The sequence below is a fragment of the Sardina pilchardus genome, chromosome 15 (assembly GCF_963854185.1).
Source record: "Sardina pilchardus chromosome 15, fSarPil1.1, whole genome shotgun sequence".
NCBI lineage: Eukaryota > Metazoa > Chordata > Actinopteri > Clupeiformes > Clupeidae > Sardina > Sardina pilchardus.
The window spans coordinates 2,565,570-2,573,069 of NC_085008.1; the positions used below are offsets into that span (position 1 = coordinate 2,565,570).

Consider the following 7,500-nt stretch of genomic DNA (forward strand, 5'->3'; position numbering starts at 1 on the left):
CCTTCTTCCCAGTAGCGTATTAGTTAGCTTGCTCCTCAGTATGCGTCCCTACCTACATTTGGACAGCACTAACTAGTTGGCGTCACCTGACTCGGGGAGGGGGGTGTGTTGACGATTTGCATGACGTGTGGAGCTTGACCTGCGCTGCGCAATGGATTATGGGATACCTGAGGGCAAAAAAGATGCATCGATGCACGCTTGGAAATCACGCCAAACGAAGTAGCCAACTAGTGAGAGCGCTTGACTTTCGGACAGTCTATTCTGACGTAACTTCCGGAAAATGCACACTGCCCAGCGTGCACGCTTGACTTCTAGACACAACCCTGGGATAACTAGCTACTTAGCTCTGTGTTTTTGGTGTTTTTGGTCATCCCTATGTTCCCCTATGTTTTTTGGGAAAAGCAGGGAATATACAGTAGGACCATTTTTTTTTAAAAAAGGGCCCTATGTTCCCAAGTCCCGTACAAAGTGGGGAACATAGCTACACTCCCCTTCTGTGTTACTTGGGCTAATTAGTAGCCCTATGTGGTGCTACTAAATGTGAAATGGGCTTCGACTCTCCCAGAGAGAGTTTAGTCTGTGGGAAGAGCAGCTGGAGTAGAGACTGTTGCAGGACAGTTCAGCACGTTTATGTCTCTGATGGGTGCGTAGTGCTACTTTTCACACTTGACAGGAAGTGACTCAGCAATTGGCTATAAACTGCCCCATTTTTTTTTGTTGTAATGTCAGTTTGTTGATGTCTGGGTCCTTGGGCTGTACACAAATGTGAGGAGCTGTCAGAGGCAAATGTAAACAAATATAAACAAATGCTTCAGTTCACACATAAATACTCCAAACAGCTCTGTTGTGCTTCAACAAGTTAAGTGTTGTTCCATGCTAGGGCCATATCAGGGCCACATCAGGGCCAGTTCGGGACCATAATAGGGCTTAGGTCGGGGCCAGTTCAGGGCCATACTGGGGCCACATCAGGGCCATACAAGGGTTCAGTCTGGGCCAGGCTCCTACCAGACCATCTACTGTATGTGGAATCTGATATGCTCTGAGTTGTGTTGAACGCAGCCATTGAATTCCATTGTGTAGGGTATAATGCAGCAACACACTTAGCTTGGTGCTACGAGAGGGTCAGCCTGGTGGTCACAGGTTTGATCAATATTCTATAATATTGATATTGATAATAACATAATTATTCTATTGATATTTGAGGAGCTCTTTTCCAAAACACTAGCCTATCCACCATTGTAATGCATTTTCATAAATCATTGTTCAATATTTTGTTATCCAAGCAATTTCAGTGGAACTGTATTTAGGTTATTGTTATCTGAATGATCTTTACTCAATCAAAGCAATACACCGTTGTATTGATATTAGGCTACATGAAAAACACAAATAAGCCACATGACTCACTAATGTTTTCAAAAATGGATTGACAGAGATTTGGAAAAGCGCTCTTCATTTGTAAGTAGTTCCGGGATGTTTTAAACAACAAAAAGAACCCTCCACATAGCACCTTAATCAGTGCCAAAACAGTGCCAGATCGGGGCCAGACGCGGGTTTGATTCACTGCAGCGTGTCGGCTGCAGTGTGAGTGTGTGTTGCTCTAGTGTTGGCTGCAGTGTGTGTGTGTGTTGCTTCAGTGTTGGCTGCAATGTGTGTGTGTGTATGTGTTTGGGGAATAGCAGTGACGCCACTAGGCTTCTTTGACTTTGTGCTATTTGCATTTCATTGTTTACGCTCGCACACAAAACAACTTGGACACGCCACGCCACACCACACCGCACCACGCCGCACCACGCCACTGCTGTGTGTGTGTGTGTGTGTGTGTGTGTGTTTGGGGAATAGCGCCGCACCACGCCGCACCACGCCGCACCTCTCCGCACCTCACGCCGCTCAAAGAGGACTGATTGTTTCCATCTCAGTGTTTGCACTCTTGTCCTGTCGGGAATTATTTTCAGAGCTGAACTGAAAAACTTTTGTTTTTGAGGGATAAAATAAATACTTTGGGAGAAGTACTTGATGAAGGTACTTGACTTGCATTGCATGCACAAACACAGAAATGCACACACACACAAACACACACAAACACACACATTCACCACACACACACACACACACACACACACACACACACACACACACACACACACACACACACACACACACACACACACACACACACACACACACACACACACACACACACACACACAAACACACATGTACACCACACACACACCAACAAAACCATGCAGTCTGCTTGAGCAGGAAAACAGGAAGTCAGCTGAATTTAATCCCAGACGTGGTGCTGATGTCTTCCTCAGTGCAGGACCCGCCATCGGCCGTTTTCATTAAAGATTAAAGCGTCCAGCACACTAATGGGACACTACGCTCACACACACACACTCACACACACACACACATACACACACACACACACACACTAATGAGTCACTACGGTCACACACACACACACACACACTAATGGGACACTACGGTCACACACACACACACACACACACACACACACACACACACACACACACAGTAATGGGTCACTAACGGTGCTGCCAGCCCCTGTCATCGGCCGGCGGCCTGGACAATAACACGCATCACTCCCACCTCCCCCAATGAGAGGAGGCTGACATCAGCGCTCATATTGCAGCCGCTGATGGATAGGTGACCCTTGACCCCTCTGCAGACGCTCCTCTCCAGGCCTGCAGGGACCAGCAGACAGAAGCCTTTCCCCTCTCCTCTCTCTCCAACATCACCATCCTCCTCTCTCTCCATCTCCAACATTACCATCCTCTGAGCAACTCTCTCCTCTTTCTCTCTCTCTCTCCCTCTCATTCAACACCATCCTCTGGGCAACCCTCTCTCTCTCTCTCACTCTCACTCTCACTCTCTCTCTCTCTCTCTCATTCAACACCACTGTCCTCTCTCCCCTTTGCAATCCACCCCTTCCTTTTCCTTTTCTCTCTCTGGCATCTCTTCTCATCTTCTCCTTCTCTCTCTCTCTCTCTCTCTCTCTCTCATTGGTCTCTGCTTCAGCCAGAGCACAGCACCAGTGCCTTTCTTCTCTCCTCCTCTCTCTCTCCATTTCTATCCCTCCGTGGCCTTTAACTCTATCCTGTCATACTGTATAGCTGTGGTCACCCATGTCTGTGTGCCTTGAAGTTCAGCCTTCCCTATATCTGCCCCTCTCCTCTCCTCTCTCCTCTTCCTCACAGCGATGTCTCCTCCCCTCCTCTTCATCACCATGATGTGTTGTCCTCTCCTCTTCCTCACAGCGATGTCTCCTCCTCTCCTCTCTCCTCTTCCTCACAGCGATGTCTCCTCCTCTCCTCTTCATCACCATGATGTGTTGTCCTCTCCTCTTCCTCACAGCGATGTCTCCTCCTCTCCTCTCTCCTCTTCCTCATAGCGATGTCTCCTCCTCTCCTCTTCATCACCATGATGTGTTGTCCTCTCCTCTTCCTCACAGCGATGTCTCTTCCTCTCTTCATCATCGTGACAATTTCTCCTCTCTTCCTCAAAGCGATGCCTCTTCATCTTCCTCAGCTGGTCTGTATCCTCTTCCTCCTCCTCCTCTTACTCAGCTGGTGTGTATCCTCCTCCTCTTCCTCAGCTGGTGTGTATCCTCTTCCTCCTCTTCATCTTCCTCAGCTGATGTGTATCCTCTTCCTCATCCTCCTCTTCCTCAGCTGATGTGTATCCTCTTCCTCCTCTTCATCTTCCTCAGCTGGTGTGTATCCTCTTCCTCCTCTTCATCCTCCTCAGCTGGTGTGTATCCTCTTCCTCCTCTTTCTGCTCCTCAGCTGGTGTGTATCCTCTTCCTCCTCCTCCTCTTCCTCAGCTGGTGTGTATTCTCCACGTAACCCAGCTGGATGATGGGGAGAGCAGCGTGTGAAGCGATCTCACCATTAGCACCCAGGAGGGATGCTGAAGGCAGGGTGCCATAGCAACAGCGCAACCACCACCACATCCTGCTGCTGTGTTCGCCATGGAAACCTCAGGGGGAGAGGACCGCTGTTGATGAGCTCCAGCGTGCCGTGACCTTCTGTGTCCAAATCCATCGCTTAAGGAAGAGGGAGAGGAGAGAGGGAGAGAGAGGAAGAGGGAGAGGAGAGAGGGAGAGGAAGAGAGGGAGAGGAGAGAGGGAGAGAAGGAGTCATGACTGTCCGCTTAGGAGCTTTTGTGGACGGATGCCAACAGTGCAGAGTTTCCCAGGGTCTGTGTGTCCACACCGCAACCACGGATGAGTGGGGCACTGACGGATGGACCAGGGGGGACGGGGTGTGTGTGTGTGTGTGTTGGGGGGTTGGGGGCATTAGAGATGGGAAGAACAAATAGCAGAAGAAAAAAGAAAACATTCTCGGAGTATCAGACTTTTATAAACACTCGGGACATGCGGGAGACCTGGACTCATCTTCCTTTTTGGTCTTTGGCCCATCCCAGTGTGTGTGTGTGTTTGTGTGTGTGTGTGTGTGTGTGAGAGAGAGAGACCTTTTTGTAGCCTATGTGTAAGTGTGGCTTGAGGATGAGTCTTTGTGTGTATTTATATGTGTGTGTGTGTATGTGTGCGTTGTGTGTCTATGTACAGTATGTGTGTGTGTGTGTGTGTATCTGTGTGACAGAAGGAGGGGCTGGGGGCTGTAGAGCCAGCAGACTTTACACTGAGCAGGCCTGGCCCATCAATCTCCTGCCTAGCGCTTCCAGAAATAACACACACACACACACGCACACACACACACACACACACACACACACACACACTCATACACACAGACACACACACTCTCTGTCGACCTACAGTATCCTGCATGGCGCTCAGCCATTCCAAAAATGACCAGAGATAAAACAAATGTGGAGTTTTCTCTGTCCGGGGGATGGAGTTTTTCTCAAAGTCATCCCGCTCGATTTCTCACCCCCCTCCCCCGCGCTCTGACAGCTCACAGCGTCTCTCTCCCTCGTTGTTTTGTGTGTGTGTGTGTGTGTGTGTGTGTGTGTGTGTGTGTGTGTGTCTCTCCCTCGTTGTTGTGTCTGGACATTCTCTTGCGCTGGGTGGCCAGCGTCCACGCGGGGGAAAAGAAACACAAATGGAATGTGTGTGTACAAGTGTCCACTCCCTTCTCCTGCCCCGGCCCTCTCTCCGCTCCCTTCTCCTGCCCCGGCCCTCTCTCCGCTCCCTTCTCCTGCCTCGTCCCTCTCTCCGCTCCCTTCTCCTGCCCCGTCCCTCTCTCCGCTCCCTTCTCCTGCCCTGGCCCTCTCCTCATCCCTCTCTCCGCTCCCTCCTCCTGCCCCGTCCCTCTCTCCGTCCCTCTCTCCGCTCCCTCCTCCTGCCCCGTCCCTCTCTCCCTCCCTCTCTCCGGCCCTTCTGTCTTTCAGCGTTTGGGTTTCCCACTCCGGCAGCAGACAAGCGTGTCCTAAAGCATCTCCTCTGTCCTCAGTAGTGTGTGTCCTGAGTAGTGTGTGTCCCAAAGCATCTCCTCTGTCCTCAGTAGTGTGTGTCCTGAGTAGTGTGTGTCCTAAAGCATCTCCTCTGTGCTGAGTAGTGTGTGTCCTAAAGCATCTCCTCTGTGCTGAGAGTGTGTCCTAAAGCATCTCCTCTGTCCTGAGTAGTGTGTGTCCTAAAGCATTTCCTCTGTGCTGAGTGTGTGTCCTAAAGCATTTCCTCTGTGCTGAGTGTGTGTCCTAAAGCATCTCCTCTGTCCTCAGTCGTGTGTGTCATGGGAAATCCAATGGAGTCAACGGTAGTCGCTGTGTTCAGTTGCACCAGGAAGCGTTGTGTGTGTTTGGGTGACAGAATTATTTAAATTCTTGACCCTATACAGATTTAATCAAACATGTTTGATGCTATCTTGACAAGTCCCTTTTATGGTTGCCATAGGTTGCAATCACCATGGTTGCAATTGTGATGTTAAACAGCCAACAGCTCAATCGTTATATTTGTGCTCATAACGAACTCCCAGTCGTACCAGACTCAGTCTGTAGGTTTGGCCAACTCAATCTCCATCGTATCTGGAGCGATTAAATCAAGAGGTCTGTTCCCTGCTGCCCTTGCACAAGGCCTGGTCAGGACTGTGTGCTACTGCAGAATAGCCGTTTGTTGCTAGCAGAGTGATTTATTTACTGCTGCTGGTTCATATCAAGGAGAACACAACCTTGAGATCTCGGCATCATTTGGATTCAATAGACTGTTTTAAAATCTGGAGGTCAATGAACAAATCGTAACTGTGAAAGTCAGTTTGATTATGTACCACTTCAACTTGCACCAGTAGCGCTCCCTGCAGTGAAGCGTTTGATCTTTCGATTTCTGCTCTTCGTTCATTCTTAATCAGCACACACACACACACACACACACACACACACACACACACACACACACACTCACTTACTCATGCACTTGAGGTTTTGCTTGCACCCCAGGACAGCAACAACCTGAAAAACGTCAACAACGGTCAAGACAGTTCGGCGAGTAACGCTTCCAAAAGGGTCAAGGGTCAAGGGTCATCTACGGTCCACGTCTACGCTGTGCGTCAGCCTCCAGATCACATTCATCTCTCTGTCTCCCTCTGGCATTCTGAGCCTTGTAATTCATCTCTCTCTCTCGGTCCCTCCTTCTCTCTCTCTCTGTCTCTCTCTCTCTCCGTGTGTGTGTCTCTCACTGTGTCTCTTTCTCTCTCTCTCTGTCTCTCCCTCTCTCTCTCTCTCTCTCTCTCTCTCTCTCTCTCCGTCTCTCTCCACAGAGGCCTGTTCATCTCAGCTCTATCTCCAGACGGGTGGCATGTTGTTCCTCAGCACCTTCTCTCATGTGAGCGTGGCGAGGGCCCTGGAGTGGGCGCTCCGCTGATGAGTGGGCATCGCTTCGCATCTCGGATGAGACGGGCACGGAGCCACGCGGTGGCGGAGCGTGCCAGCGAATCTGCTGAAACGGGCACAAACGGCGGCGCGGAGGGTTGCTGGAGACGGGCACGCCGATATGCCAGTGTGTGTGTGTGTGTGTGTGTGGAGGAGAGATGACAGGGACCCGAGCAGCGTTGTTAATGTTTTTGTCTTCGGCTTGTCGGTCTGAGACGGCTATGAAGACAGACACTCTATGGCCTCCTGCACTGACTCAGTCTTAGATTACAGATAGAAGCTGCACCGCCATCTGTATTGTGTCTTTATGGTTTGTTTGTACCTTGATGGCCGTTTGACCGTTTGACCGTAAACGTTTCTTACTGTCCACTCAATCCTTGCGACTCTCTGCCCCTTCATAACTGCGTTTTCCAAACTTTTATTCTGCTCCTCTTAATTCTCTTCCCTTGATCCCCTTCTTTGGGCTGGTCACCTTGGTGATGGTCACCTAGGTGACCCTTAATAAACAGCGTCTAAATTCCTCTGTCATCACCTCCCACTCAAGCGCTCAGAGGAGGGATCGGCCGCTCAGCGCCCTTAAGAGTCCTGGCCAGGAGGTGAGCTCTGGAGCTCTGCTGTGTGTGTGTGTGTGTGTGTGTGTGTGTG

General features: G+C 50.2%; 1 protein-coding gene across 1 annotated transcript in view; it reads right to left on the reverse strand.

The window, feature by feature from the left end:
• LOC134102353 (uncharacterized) overlaps positions 1 to 7,500 on the reverse strand; it is a 46,708-nt gene that overhangs the window by 7,291 nt on the left and 31,917 nt on the right. The window lies entirely within an intron of this gene.